The sequence below is a fragment of the Mustela nivalis genome, assembly GCF_964662115.1.
Source record: "Mustela nivalis genome assembly, chromosome: 5".
Lineage (NCBI taxonomy): Eukaryota > Metazoa > Chordata > Mammalia > Carnivora > Mustelidae > Mustela > Mustela nivalis.
Genome location: NC_139024.1, coordinates 68,308,120 through 68,321,443, shown reverse-complemented (window position 1 = coordinate 68,321,443; position 13,324 = coordinate 68,308,120). Strand labels below are relative to the sequence as shown.

Sequence of the window (13,324 nt, the reverse complement as noted above, 5' to 3'; positions counted from 1 at the left end):
AAATATATTTCTTAAAAGAAAAAAAAATTTTAAGACAGCGTTTAAGAATAAGACAATATTGTGCTTTATAAAGTATCTACCCCTTATTTTGAAAATGCAAAATAGTTGGCTCACATATATCTTCTATTTAATCCTTTTAACTACTCTGAACGGTAAACATTAATATTCAGTTTTTACAATGAAAATCTCAAGGCTGTAGGGATTAAGTAATTTATAAACATTAGCACTAGGTGTAAGGTCTTACTGAAGACCCACACTGTTCCTCAGATACCACACACTGCCTTCTCATACACAGACTTGGATATCTTTTTTTTTATTTTTCTTGAGAGAGAAAGGGAGAGTGAGTGCATGTGGGGGGTGGGGGGGGCGGGTGCGGGAGCCGGGGTAGAGGGAGAGGGAGAGAAACATCTCAAGACTCAATCTCACAACCCTGAGATCATGACCTGAGCTGAATCAAGATTTAGAAGTATAAGCAACTGAGCAACCCAGGTGCCCCCAGACTTGAATATCTTGAATAAAGTTTATCATTGAGGCTAAGAATGATTGCTACATTGATTTGACCTAGAAAGTTCAGAGAATGGACAACAGAATGAGAAACACAATAGTTTTTGTTGCTGTTGTTTTAAATTACTGTGTTGGAATAGCAGCAGAAAAGAATTCAGAAGACAAAAAGTAGCTTTAAGTGGTAATTAGCTAGCCTTCTGAAGAGTAGCTGTGAGAATGACATCACCAGGGAAGAAAAGAGTAAGTATTTCAGCAGACAATCTACCTCAAGGCTAATAGATCTAAAACAAAAGGGTCACTGATAATCCTTCCTTTTCCTTTTCCTGGCTATCATGCTGGAAAGAGCTACAGGAGCATAAGGCTGAATTGTTCTGCAAGGCCTGGTGAGCCACAGCTGGCTCATGGTTAATTGCTGGAACCTTGTTGGAGATGTAAGTCAGTCCTGTTAGCCTTTGTAGTTTCATGACTTATACCTGAAGAACACAAACATGTATGGAGTGAGTTAGGGAGTTCATTTCTTGGAACCTTTTTTACGTATTCACCATATGAATACAGAACAACATGGGTTTGCATGGGAAGATCTGTTGAATGACAGAGAAACAGACATGTGTAGTGATTCTTGAGCCCTTGATTCTGTTCCTTCTGCCCCACTGACTAGTTTCATGATTTCCTGTCAGTGTCATGTATGTAAAATTCTTGGGACAGGGTTACTGTATAAGTTAAATCAGTTCATGTACAGTTGACCTTGGGACAACATGTGTTTGAACTGCATGGATCTGCACATACACAGATTTATTTTTTGATATATATAGTACAATATTATAAACATATGTTCTCTTCCTTATGACTTCTTAACATTTTTCTCTAGCTTATTTTACTGTAAGTATACATGTTTAATACATAAAACATACAAAATATGTGTTAATCTACTGTTTATATTATCAGTAAGGTTTCCAGGCAGTAGTAGACTATTAGTCGTTAACTTTGGGAGGAGTCATAAATTAAGGAGGATTTCCAGCTGCCGGGGGAGGTCAGCACTCCTAACCCACACATTGTTTAAAGGTCAACTGTATAGAAAACAGTTGGCATTGTGCCTAGAACAGAGTTAATAAACCAAACAGTGCTTGCTATTAATGCGTATGTTGTAAGACGTAGATCTCTGACTCTTCTCAAAAGGAAAGCAGTAACCAGATTTGTCTTAAGTGAGTGTTAGTCTCCCATTATTGGTCCCAGAAGGCCATTAAGCAGGGTCAAATGGGAGAAAAGCCTGTGTCTGACTTGTAGCTGCAGAAGGCTTATATTCAGGTTTGGGCTCTTGTCTTTGGTCCCTATTAATCTGACCAACCCGATGCTTCACCAGCATAAAACTACTTCCTCCCATGGTTTTCATTTGCAGAAACAAGAAGACCCTGGAGGCCAATAACTAGACATTTATTTTTTAAATGTTTTAAAGTAAAAATAATAGTGTGAGGCTTTTGCTTCAGCTTTCTTTCAGAAATGACCCTTGACAGGAACTGGAAATACTTCTTGTCAATCAATGCAGCCATTATCTCTTGTGACCGAACGGGATGCGGGAGGCAGAGTGGAATTTCTGAGTTCTTTGTACATAGGAATAAAATGTCTGTCATTTAGTTAAAATAAATTATTGATTTTTAAATCAAATCAAAATACTGAGTCAAACAAGCAGGTACCGTACTTGAATTTTCCCTTATTTGTAAGAACTGTTTTTCACTGTTTTATGAATAGTGGGGAAAAATAAAAGGTTATAAATAACAAAAACGTGTTTTGGGCTCCATGAAACCCATACAGGCACATAATTATAGGAGAGTTTTTTTAAAAAAAATGTTTAAATTACCATCGTTTCCTATGAAAATGATTCTCATTCTTGCCTTATCAGAGAAGCAAGCTGGCAAAATGCTCCAAGACTTAAGTCCCCTTCTCACTGGAGGCCTATGCATGAAGCCCAAACCCTTTCTTCCACACTCTGGTGCTTTCTCTTTTTCCTGGGGAATGAAGGTATTAAGTGTCCTCAGCATCTCCCAGGGCTCAGGCTTGGGAAACTGGAGAGAAAGACAAATGACTGGGTTAGCTGGAAGGGAGATAGAGGAAGCCAGATACATACTAAAGTGGAATAATGACAAGAAGTTTCTCCTTATTTAGCAGGTCAAGTGTTGATTTCTCCCAGGGATCGAGATAAGACAATTTGGATTTACTGTGTTGTTGCTTTAAGACCTGCAAGATTTAAGTATCTATGGCCTGGGAGTAAAGAAAGGAAAAGGATGGGCAATGAATTATTAGCTTCCTGTTCAAATTTTCTTCAAAGCTCTAATTGTTTCAAAAACAACTTCTAAATCCTCAGAGATGAGAATGGAGGAGTTTTCTTGCTCTGGCTCCTACCTACTTATCCAGTTCCTGTCGTTGTCTTTCTGTCTTCAAACCTTGGGCTTCCCATGCTCTGCTCATAAATAAGAGCAGTATCACTGTCCTGTATCAGAAGTCTGTTTCTCTGCTTTGAATGTCCTCCTTCTTTTATCCAGAATGCTCCTACTTCATTTCCTAGGCTAACCGATCTGTCATCATTTAAAACATGTTACTCAGCCCTGAATCTGAATTGTGTGTACTTTCTATGTTATTTCAAAATATCCTTTACTTTTGTCAGTCATTTCATTTATCACATTGTAATCCTGTTTTATTGCCTACGTCTACCACCAAACCAATGTCTTTGACTTCATTCATTCAATACGAGGTGGAGCCTTATCAGTGGTCTGCTTTAAAAGCTCCCTGGTGATTCTGGTTCACAGCCAGGACTAAAACCCACTGAACTAGAATGAATGCTCCATGAAGACAGGACATTGACTGTCTAGTTCACTGCCATACCCCATTTTCTAGGTCAGTGCAGGAAACACACTAAATGCTCCAGAAATATCTATGGATCAAATGTCATTATAGCCCCAATGCTTGATACAGTGTTAAACATAATTGTTGTTGCATGAATGAATGAATGAACAAATGAATGAATGAATGAGTACCTTAAATTCTACAAGGATTATACAAAATAGTAAATCACAGCTTTGTTTTTGGAAAGTTATACTTGGAAGGGAATGAGGGGAATCAGAGAAGCACATATTCTGGTATAATCACTTACGCAACCAGTGATAGAAATATTTACAGTGGTTGTGATGATTTCTTAGGGAGAATCTCATGTTGAGAATCCTCCTTCTTTCTGAGTGCAGAAATTTTCCAAGTGGTTTGGCAGATGTCCAGTTAATTGAAGTTTTGAGCAAACTCGGTTTTAAGTTTTTTAGAAAACTGCTAAATCTTCTGAGGTCATGCCAGACCATTTGCCTTCTGTGTTATGCACTAAGGCAGGAAATGTTTTCCTCCTTTTTGAAATGAGCAATTCAAGGGGCCAGTAAAGAATGCATGCGGTGGGACATGCTATCAGCCCCCTCCAGCTGTTTACCATGGTCCTTTTCATTCTTAACAGGGACATCAGGTTCTTTTGGATACTAGTTATGATTTTATACATAAGACAAAATAAACATTTCCTGGAGGGCTTCAGAGGGTAACTACTCTTAGGTCTTATCTTGCATTTTCCTTCAATCAAAAGAGGAAAAAATAAGATTTAATTTGAGAGAAGTCTACCATTTATCAGGTTATGCTGTAGTCAGTTGGTGTATTAAAAAAATTTTTTTTGAGACTGAAAGCAGAAAATCAACTTTCTCCATCTTCCATTGCTTAATTGTTTATGCTGGTGAATTGTCATGGCCCCCACCTGAGGTCATCTGAGAACGATAGTACCTGAGTCATTAACATTCTTCGGTCTTGTTTAGAAGGGGTTGGTTGGACCTGCTGTATTCTGACCTGAGTCATCCCACAGTGGGCCAAAGAGGCTAAAAAACTGGACTCTTCCCAAAGGAATGCTTGTTATCATGGCGAATCTCCAGAAGGAAGCCTTAGTGCTAAGTGAACAAGTATTTTGCCTCAGATTTACTGCTGGGCATGGACAGATCGTGACCTTTTAATCAGGATAGGCTGAGATTGAAGTTTTTGTACAAAATAAATTTGCGTCTGGAAGGATTTGCCAGAGACCACCCTGGGGGAAGTTTCAATGGTTCAGTTGGAGATCATGGGATTTGGAGTCAGGTAAGACTAAAGTTTAAATCCTGTCTCCATCATGTACTGTGTGAATTAGGTAAAATACTTAACTTCTTTGGGGCTCAATTTTCTCATCTATAAAATATAATAACGAATATAATAACAAAATAGTGAAAAATCACTTAATTTTGTCAGATACAAACTTTCCTAAAAAATAGTTAAAGCTATGTTGTGTGCCGTATAAAGAGAAACAGTGTCCTCCTCCTACCCAGGTATTATAGTCCATATTAATACAGAGAAGCATGTAGAGAATGACCAAATAAGAATAACCTTGAATAAGGTAAGAACAAAAGACTAGGATGGTAAAAGCATTGAATTTGAGATAGACCTCATTCCTAATCTCAACTCTAGCTGTGTGACTTGATGCTCACTTACAGAAATAGTATCTATCTTCATATCATTGTTTAGAAAGTCAAATGGTATAATGTTGACAGATCTACCTTTGAAAGTGTTAAAAGCACAAATGCCCATATTAATTATTAAGAAGTTTGTATTTCTTCTCCTACTAACCAAAACCAAAGTAGTTTAAGAGTGGGGAGTGGTATACAGGTGGGAAAGGGTTATTTTTTCAGAAGTCAAAAAGGGAGATGGTGGTTTTAGTTAACAGTATGCTAACTGAAAGCAATCTTTGCCATCTCCTCACCTTCCCCTTAGAAGCAGAGCTTAACTTTACGTAGACAACCCAGTGTTTGCTTAGTGGAGCAGTTAGGTGGGGCTGAGATAAGGAACTGCGGGAATTCCTGCATAGACTTTATATGGTGTGTGCTAGTGAAAAGGATTGTGCCCTGTAAAATTATGGAGGGCAAGATTGAGGACTTAATGAAAATAGTGGTTTGTGGAAAGAGCAATCAAAGTAGTGTATGTATGTGTTCGTTTAAATGTCACCGTTCAGGGACCCCTAGGTGGTTCACTCAGTTCAGTGTCTGCCTTCAGCTCAGGTCATGATCCCAGGGTCCTGGGATTGAGCCCTGCATCTGGCTCCCTACTCAGTGGGGAGCCTGCTTCTCCCTCTGCCTGCCACTCCCCCTGCTTTTCTCTCTGTCTCGGATGAATAAAAAAGTAAAATCTACAAATAAATAAAAGGCAGAGTTCATAGTAATTCTTGAAGGCATCCTCCACTAAAACAGACTAAATTTATTGTTAAAAAGTTTCTCCGATAGGTAATCATTTTCCTGACTGTCCTCCTGAATTGTTCTAGAAGTCTTCCAAAGCAGATTCTTCCATGAGTCATATGTTTTGCAAACTCATTTTAAAGCTTTTGGACCTATTGACTTGGAGTTTAACATTTTTTTGCCCTTATATAATCGTTTTGTGAATTTCCTCAAGTATTAGGAAAACATGCCGCCCTTCTCCCTGGGTCTGGTCGTCAGTCCACATACAGAGAAAGTAGAACCTAATCAGGTCTCCCCTTTATACAACACACCCCTTCTCTTTGGGGGCAGGGAGAGGGAGCAGCAATGGCTTCTGGGCTTTTTTGTTTGAAAGGAATCAAGTATACAAAATATAGATAAAAATATTGCAGATGTAAAACTGTCATTCAAACGTAAAATTCGATATTCTGATGATTGTAATTTGAAGCCCATATACAATGAACCACACCTCTGGGTGATATCATGGGAAACAGTATGGCATGTTATTGTGAATGGAGAAAACACCACATTTATCATTTATAGGCATTCATTTCAAATTGGTTTCAGAGAAATCTCTGTACTTTCTGATCAATTTAGCTGTGAATCTAAAACTGCTCTAAACTTTAAAAAAGGAAAAAGAAAAAGAAAACAAGCAAAAAACCAACCAAACAAAAAAAAAAACCCAGGAACAAACAAACTACAAACTGATGAACAACAAACTAGATGAGATGAGAGAACAAAGGACCATGGAAGTTTTGAGCTGGGAAAATTAATTCAGAGTTGGGTTTGGAAAGTAGGGGAGAGAGATCAAGGAAAAGCTCACCGAGATGTCAAGTGGGAGACTGACCTTGAAGGAGAAATCTTGGTGTGGAGAACAGAATGAGCAAAGGCACTGGTGTAATGTTCAGGTTACATGAGTGGAATGATGTGGAGTGGTTAGAATTGTGAAGATGAAGGCGACGGATTGGTGGCAGGTGATGTCATCTTTGAATATTTCTTCCTGAACCTCTAAGAGAAACTGAACTCCATGCTAATTAGAAGTTCTTTTTAGTGTTATTTATTTGTATTACTGATATGGGACATGGGAAAACTAGAAAAGAATAATGAAAACATTAATGAAATAATACTTTAATATTCCTATTTAAAATGTTTCTTGGCTTTAAGTCTTTTTTGCTTTGTAAAGTGTTAGTTTCCACATTTACTTTAGAATTATTTCATTGGATATTTTTCTATTTCATTAAAATATCAGTCACACATTTTTTTAAAGCAAAATCATAAAGTGAAAAGAACACAGTATTTGAATGAGGATTGTGAATTTTTAAGCTTTTCTTTGTTTAGTATCACATTACTAAATCAGAGAAGAAATATTTATCTGACTGAAATGTAGGAAGGAATCAGGAAATATCAACCCATTTACACCTTTAGATTTCAGCAATGCACCCCCTGAGCTATGAGGCATTGGAGGTCCCAGAGAGAGATTTGTTCACTACTGGAGCTGCTCAACAACTGTTAGGCTGCTTCTAATGAAATAATTTAGAATGTATGTAGAATGATCTGACTATTCAGATTATACATTTGGGGTTTTTTCTTTTTTAATCTCCTTTCTTTTGTATATAACCTTGGTTATCTACTAGGAAAACATGGAGAAGCATTCTTTTCCAGGAAAACTCTATTTAGCAAAGATCAAGATTTAGAAAGTTATTTCAGCATCCATAAAATATTATTACAGGCTTCTGAAGAGAACCAAGCCAATCATGCTTCATTCTCACTGGAGTCTTTCATAAGTGAGCCTTTAACACAGTTTGGAATCAGGCAACATCAGTCATGTAGAGTAGTATAGATCCAAAGTGTATATTCTATTATATTCTTTGTGGATAATCTGGGCAAATGTACATGGACCCTAGAATGATTTGCCTCTGCCGCCAGGCATCATTCTGGGTGTTTCTAAAGAAGCGTGTCTGTACAACACCTGTCACAAAATCAAAGATTTTTGTTTAATTAATGCAGATGGATTTTAATATTATTCTAGTCACAATGTAAATAGAAGGTAAAATTGAGGTCTAAATACTCACATATTAGGTTTAATGTTGAATAGGAAAAAAAAAAAGAACAGTATCTTTGCTTCTGAGATCTTTATAGTTTTCAGAGCATTCAGGACTTTAAATGCTCTGTATGAGTCCTTCTGTCTATACATTGATATCTGAGAATTCATTAACAGCTGAAGAATAGAAAGACTTGGAAATGAGTTTGGCAAGAGAAGATATTTGAGTGTTTGGGTCTGTGGACTATGTTTTCTGTCTTTTCCCCTTACAGTATTTAAAAATGAATTATGTGCTGGATGTTACATTTTTATGTTATGCCTGATGTAAGGTTGACACAAACCATATGCATTTAACACTCAGGGTGAGTTTGTAGGAGTCTTGCTGTAAAAACTAAAATCTAATTGTTAGTAATAGTTAATAAATGAGCATGAAAACAGACTAATTTATGTAATGCCATATTTATAAGACAGACTGTTTAATTTTTTAAAAAGATTTTATTTACCTATGATGGAGGGAGAGAGCGAGAGAGGGAACAGAAGCACGGGGGAGTTGGAGAGGGAGAAGCAGGTTCCCTGCTGAGCAGGGAGCCAGTTATGGGGCTTGCTCCCAGGATACTGGGATCCTGACCTGAGCTTAAGACAGACGCCTAACAACTGAGTAACCCAGGTGTCCCAGACTATTTGATTTCTTTTTTTTTTTTTTTAATTTTTTATTTTTTATAAACATATATTTTTATCCCCAGGGGTACAGGTCTGTGAATCACCAGGCTTACACACTTCACAGCACTCACCAAAGCACATACCCTCCCCAATGTCCATAATCCCACCCCCTTCTCCCAAACCCCCTCCCCCCCAGCAACCCTCAGTTTGTTTTGTGAGATTAAGAGTCACTTATGGTTTGTCTCCCTCCCAATCCCATCTTGTTTCATTGATTCTTCTCCTACCCACTTAAGCCCCCATGTTGATTTCTTAATGTTATTTAAAATTACTCTTGGGTGCCAATTTGTCAGATATTGTCCGCAGTTCTAAGTGAAATCAAAAAAGACTAGAAGAAACAGTATAAAAAACAAACTATTTACCTTTTAAGAATTCAAGAGATATTTTAGAGAAAATTGGAGACATTGTAAACAAATTCAAATTAATTGTAAACAAATTCAACATATTCAACAATATACACACTTTGGGTCAAATACTCTATATGACTGAAGATGCTGGATTTCAAACTGTGTTAGCGAGGCTCACTGTGTTACTTCTCTCCATTGACATAGACAATACCATGATCTAAGGACTGACCAAAATTGACGTCATGTTCTACTTCATAACAAGGCTTTGAACAAACCCAGTGATTTCTTGAAGACTATATTGTGAATGAATTTTGTAACATAGTATAAATGTTTTGTATTTTCCCAAGGATTAATCATATCAAGATGTAGTTTTCTAGCTCTTTAAAAAAGCAAACATGGTTTGAGGGCTTATTATGTACTAGAGATTATTAGGCACTGGAAATAGAAAGATAAACAGATATTGTCTCTGCCCTCATGGATAGTATACCCAATATGACTTTTCAATCAATCACATACTACCAAAAAAAAAAAATGACATGCTGAACTGCTAATAAATTATACATAGTCTTGAAGAAGAAGAAGAACAACAACAACAACAGCAACAAAACAATTAGCCCAATGAAAGGTTTAGGAAAGAAACAATAAAGATAAAAACAGAAAATAATAATAGAGCAGAGAAACATTCTGTATGGAGGACTGACATAGAAAAAAAGATCATTTCAATGAAAAAACTAATAAATTTGACAAACGTGTGATGAAGTGGTTTAAGAAAAAGAGAGAAGTCACAAAAAATGCTACTGGAATGAGTGGATGCTGCACACACTGAAATGAAAACAAAAAGGTATTATGAGCAACTTTTTGGAAAACCACAATTGACAAAAAACATTAATATTCTTAATAATTATTAATAAAATCAGTAGTTAAACACAGGAGACTGTCACTTCCAGCCATGACAGAGGGGCTGGTAGTGGATTGCCCTCTTACCAAAAACAACTCTCACACAGAAGTAAATCACGAGACAAGCGTTACTAACCATTGAAGAACAGGCTGAGACAAAGGAAAGACATAAGATGAGCCCTACTGTTTGGGGTTTGGGACAAATTCTTGCTGTGTCACATGATAGGGAGCCCAAGCCGATATAGGGTCTTGCTAAGTTTTGGAGGCAGAGATTGGAATTTGGGCAGCCTGAAGCAGCTGGAATTTGCAAGCCAGTCTGTATGAGGATTTCTCTCAGATCTTTGGCTGGGGGTTAGCCAAGCTTGTATGAGACAAGGTTCCATGAAACCTACTGGGGATCCGCTACAGGGCTGAACAGCGATGCCAGCCAGAAGAGCTGGCCCAATTAGAGAGCAAATAGAATACTTACAATACTTCTAATACTTACAATAGAAGCAAATAGAAGATATGTAGTTACAATATTCATTGTATGTTAGATCCATGCACCTACAGAGTAGTGTGTGCATGCTCTCTCCCCTTCTCTCTTAGTTGTCTATATGAAAGTGTGGGTGCTCCCCCAGGTCCCACTGGAGTAGTTCCTAGCTACAGTCCCTGTAGCGGATCCCCAGTAGGTTTCATGGAACCTTGTCTCATACAAGCTTGGCTAACCCCCAGCCAAAGATCTGAGAGAAATCCTCATACAGACTGGCTTGCAAATTCCAGCTGCTTCATTACTTATCCAATCCTATAATTATGAAATTAACATTTACTTGTAAAAGAAACAGGTAAGAAATACCACCTGATCTTTAGATCTAATAATCTTAATCCAGTACTAAATCAAAGCAGAGGAAATTTGAATTCAGACTATTCATGTTACTTTAAAATTGATCTGGGTTTGACAGTTCTCAAAACTAATTTTCTATTGAACTTTCAGCTTAAATTTTTAAGAATTAAGATAGCAAGAGAAATTTATTTAGCTTTTTACTTTTGCTTTAAATATCATTTTTTCTTTCTTTCTTTTTCTTTTTATTTGCTAAGAACAAAATCCTTTGGTATAGAGTTAAAAACATTGAAAAGACTTTTAAAAATCAAGAACACAAAGGTATTAAGTTTTTTAGAAATAATTTTGGGTTTAGGTAGAAACCTGTAATATTCTTGAGTTGAAAACCTTGCACCTAAATATTTTCAAACTTGGGAAAATAAAAATTAGTCATTATTTTATTTAGAATAATGGTACTATTAGCAGGGTTAAATGATAGTAACATAGTTTGATCCTAAGACAATGCAAGTTATTGATGTAAGACAGGCAGTCTCAAATTATTAACAGTGGAGCAAAACCAAGAAAGACCTCATGGTATAAAATAGCCTTGACCCAGGGGCTAAGTGTACTTCACAACTGTTTGGACTTTTCAAGAGTCCTGCTATCTTTATAACATACACTTTTAGCTTTCTGTAGTGCACTGTGTGTATTTATGGTCATTCATGCTGAACAGAGAACAGTTTATGTATGTTTACTCCTAGCATCTAAGCAACTTTGGTACTATCTTTTTTGGGGGGTGGGGGAGGATCACTTTCTGTTAGCTCAGATGTTTGCAAGCCTATTTGCATAGGAAGGGGGGATAAAAGCCATGTAGAGTGGCTTTCTGTGTTACCTAGACATAACAGAAATTCATTCGCAATGGGTTCTTAGGTTTAAGAGGCCTTATAAGGAGTATGTTCTATGAAGATGTATATGAGAACCAAGAATATATGGTTGTACCCTTTATTGAATGATCGCCTTCCTAATAAGCTTGCCTTTTCATTTAGCCAGATATTGGTTTTTCCAACTCTAACGTATCAAGGTTTTCCAAGCTCAATATACCTAATAAGTAGAATACATACTCTTAGAGGTTTTCAGTCATGAGATGTATCAGTCTCCTATGTATTTGAGTTATCCTTTTCATTTTTTAGCTCTAAAAAGAAGTCAATTCTCCACATATTACTTAAGAACATAGCATACAACTGTTGCTACCTACCTCAACTGAAGATTTATTTATCAATATGTGGGATTTACCTACAAATTTTAGACAAATTTTCTTTTTTTTACTTTCCTCATTTTTTCCCTCTACATATCCTGCCACAGGCTTATTCATACAAATAATCAAGAGGACACCAGCCCCATGCAAACAGAAGCCCAGGGGTCATACCAGTCCTTCCGTAGAACTCTTATCTGCATAATTTTATGACACCAAAATGATTGTGTATTCCTTCAGATAGGATATTGTTTGCTTTATCCAAGCATCCTGGGACTTTATTTACTTAGTATTGCTTTAATTATTTTGAACTTTCTTAGATCCTGCAGGTTAAAAAGTTGGTAGATAGGTGATAGAGTAGAGATGAAAAGTGTTCAAAAATTCCTGCCCTCAGGTGTTTACATTCTACAGGTAAGACAGATATTATGCATAATAAGTAAATTATATAGTATGCTAGAGAATGATAAATGCTATGGAAAAGAAAGGAAGCAGACTAATGGATATCAGATATATAAAGATTGGGGTTACACTCTAGGTGTGTGGGGAAAAGTATCGATGAGAAAGTGAAATTACAGCACACATTTGAGGTGTGTACTTTTGGAGAGAAGTACACCCCAGGGAGGAGGAGCAGCCCGTGAAACCCAAGGTAGGAGTGTAGACAGTATGTTTGAGACAGAAGGCCCTTGGGGCCCAAGAGGGTTAGCGAGGGCAGGAGTGGGAAGATAAAGTCAGGAGGAGGACAGGAGTGGGGGTCCAGACCAGGTAAGGCATTGTGGGCCATTATGAGAATGAGGCTCCTGCTCGTAGTGAAGGACAGTGGAGTGTTCAAACACAGTGAGGCTGTTCAAAGACATGACATTGTTGAAAGAAGCAATCTGGCTGCTATGCTGAGAATGCACCGTAGTGGGTCAGGGAAGGCCAGGGAAGAGATTACGCCAGGAATCTAGGCAAGATACGACGATGGCCTTGACTAGTGTGGTGGCAGTCAAAAAGGTGAAAAATGGCAAAATTTGGAATATATTTTGATGGTAGATCCAGCAGGACTTGCCGATGGATAGGATATTAGTAGAAGAAAAACAAGTGGACCCAGGGTTAATGCTGTTTTGGGTCTGAACAGTTGGAAGGATGGTTCAGTTCTGCATCATCTCACACTGTTTTAATCTTCTCTTATTTTTACCCTCATGACTTTATGCTTGTTTATATCCTTTAATGATAGTTTAGAGGGGCTTTGGGTTGAAGCAATGATAAACCTGTGTCTTTAACTCAGCATGTTTATCCAGAAATCCATAATCGTTATTTTGATAAATTAATTTTATTTAATTTTGCTTTGTGGGGAAGAAACCCTTTGGAATGTAACTGTAATGTGATACCTTATTTTTTAAAAAGGTGATGGAAAATAAATGTCCATGACCAAAACAATGTGGCTCATATCCATGTAACACATGATTCAATTAGAATTTCCTTGTTGTATTTGGTTTC

General features: G+C 37.2%; 1 protein-coding gene and 1 long non-coding RNA gene across 7 annotated transcripts in view; one reads left to right on the top strand and one right to left on the bottom strand.

The window, feature by feature from the left end:
* Positions 1–13,324, top strand: part of LOC309865227 — a 230,850-nt gene that overhangs the window by 111,377 nt on the left and 106,149 nt on the right. The window lies entirely within an intron of this gene.
* The window catches only part of LOC309865225 (uncharacterized protein), a 112,509-nt gene continuing 101,134 nt past the window's right edge, over positions 1,950–13,324 (bottom strand). For all 3 annotated transcript variants that reach the window (XR_014311983.1, XR_014311984.1, XM_082731448.1), the window contains 2 exons: positions 2,394–2,564; positions 1,950–2,102 (listed from right to left, as the gene is read on the bottom strand). The gene's annotated coding sequence lies outside the window, so the exon portion shown is untranslated. The remainder of the gene's footprint in view (positions 2,103–2,393; positions 2,565–13,324) is intronic.